The 2,259-nt window shown below is 61.1% G+C and overlaps 1 long non-coding RNA gene across 1 annotated transcript; it reads left to right on the top strand.

The window, feature by feature from the left end:
• The first annotated feature begins 203 nt into the window (after nucleotides 1–203).
• LOC123646368 lies at nucleotides 204–720 on the top strand. The gene is made up of 3 exons (XR_006737882.1): nucleotides 204–238; nucleotides 470–519; nucleotides 705–720. It is a non-coding gene; the product is annotated as an uncharacterized LOC123646368 (long non-coding RNA).
• The last annotated feature ends 1,539 nt before the right edge of the window (nucleotides 721–2,259 follow it).

Here is a 2,259-nt window from a genome sequence, read left to right on the forward strand (position 1 = left end):
AGGGCATGCTGGGCAGCCTGTTTCTAAGTGTATCTGAAGCCAGCGGAGGGTAGAAGGCAGAAGCAAGCCCAGGGTTGACTTGTGTTTTTAAATTCTGGTTTCTGAGTGGAGAATAGATTGAAGGGGCCAGAGGGATGCCAGGAGAACTGTCATGTGCTGACGGAGTCCAGAGCGGAGATGGGGATGGTCTGGTCGGAGACAGCGGCGGCGGACGAGATGCAGATGGCCGACGGAGTGTGTATGTCAAGCAAAGCCGCCAGGATTTGCGAAAGGATCAGATGCGGGTGTGGGAGAAAGAAAGGCACCAGGGATGAGTCCAGTGTCATGGACAGTGGGAGGTGCCATTTCCTGGGATGAGGAAGACCACAGAAGCTGGGGGGGGGGGGGTCAGGTGGGACATCAGAGTTGGGATTTGGACAGGTTATGTCCCCCAAAGCTCATCTGATACTCATCTGTTATGCACTTACAGATGTCAGATGCTGTCCTGAAATCACTCAATCCACATAACTGCCCTATGAGGTAGGTACTATTATCATCCCCATTTTATAGATGAGAAAACTGAGGTCCAGAGAGTTAAGTAATTTGCCCAAGCGTCAGGCTGGTAAAGGTACAAAGCCAGTCAGTCTAATTCCAAAACCCCCCCTCTTGTGTGTTCAATTGTCCCTTCATCTGTTCTTTCATCCCTTCGTTCACCTGTCTGCTAGGCCTCGCTGCTGTAAGCTCATGTTTTATGCTGGGGGGGACCGGTGGCGGGGGGCAGTGGCAAGCAAGCCAGCCCAGCCCAACCCACATGGAGCCAGCGACCTAAGGAGGAGCCAGCAGGCGATGAGAGGCGCTGGCGAGAGACGCTGGCAGGCTGCGGAAGCTGCTTCCTCAAGGAAGTGCCGGGCACACACTGCAGTGCTGGGCTGCCTGGGAGGAGAGGACGGGTCTCGGGAGCAGCCCTGGCCAGAGCGGGAGCGGGAGGAGCGGCGTCCCCAGCGGGAGGCGTGTGCAAAGGAGCTCTCCGTGGGAGAGTGGGGGGAGGGGAGTGGCCGAGAGCTCTGTCCCCAGAACCAGCCGCAGAGGCAAAGGAGGGACACCAAAGCAGCAAGTGAGGGGCGCCCATCTCACAAAGGTGGCAGCTCTGAGGCTTCAAGAAGAACTTGGAGGTGGCGCTGACCCCAAACCTGCAACATGCCAGTGCTGGCGCCAGCTCCAGCGCAAACCAGGAGAAAGGCTGCCCAGACAAGCCTGTGCCGCGGGGATGCCGCCCAGCCCGGCCCCGCCCTGCCCGCCTCTACTGAAAGTGTCTGCGGCTGGAACCCGAGCTGACCCCACCCCTGCCTGAAGCACCAGGCTGCTCTGCCCCGGGCGGCTGTGGCTTCCAGGGAGACCAGCAGGCCAGCGTCCACGCTCTGTCCACATCTAGAAAGGGCCAGGCGAGCTAGAGTGCTCTGCCCAGGAGCCCCTGCCCCAGAGGTCATGCGTTCACCCTCTCACTCATCCCACGGCTATCGGTGAATAGCTCAGGGCACAGGCTGCCGGCCTGGTGCTGGGGACGCAGTGGAGAGTGAGACCAAGTCTCTTCCCTCACAGAGCTGGCATTCTGGTGGGGGGAGCCTGGGATTAATGAACAAATACAAAGCCAGGTAGAGGCTCAGGTACAATGTGGAGGAAGTGGGTGCAGCCAGAGGGAAGGTGGGTTTCACTGCTGGCGTTGAGACAGTAACCCCCCCTGTGGGGACGCACCCTGCGGATGCCCCTTAGCCTCAGGTCTCTCCCGCCCGCCCTGCCCCCTGCCCGTGGAGGTGCAGGTGCTCCCAGCAGCCCAGGTCAGACTTCCCTTCCCCTCCTCCCCACGCTTGGCCTCCCTCCCCGGTTGCCTGTGCAGCAGCCTCCCATGTCCACTGTGGGCCTGGGTGGCCCCTGCAGCCCTGGAGGAGGGGGAGGCTCCATCCACTCTGGCTCCCCCAACCCTATCCTCTACCCCCCCATTTGCTGGGTCCACGCACTGGGGCCACACTGGGAGGGCGCCCCAGGGATCCCTGCCTTCTGGGAGCGCTGGCCCATCAAGGGTGGCCCTTGCCCCTGGCATTTAGAAGACAGATCTGCAGAAGCATGGAGTCTGCCCAGCCCAGAACTCCACCCCACCCAGAAGGTGCCCCCAGGGCTGGGGGCTGGCGTGGGGTCCCCTTCCCTTCCTCCTGGGGCCAGCCTCAGTCCCTTAACTGCTGCAGTGACAATGTGCAGAGGGCCGTGTGTGTGATCCGTGTGTCT

The sequence above is a fragment of the Lemur catta genome, chromosome 10, assembly GCF_020740605.2.
Source record: "Lemur catta isolate mLemCat1 chromosome 10, mLemCat1.pri, whole genome shotgun sequence".
NCBI classification, from domain to species: domain Eukaryota; kingdom Metazoa; phylum Chordata; class Mammalia; order Primates; family Lemuridae; genus Lemur; species Lemur catta.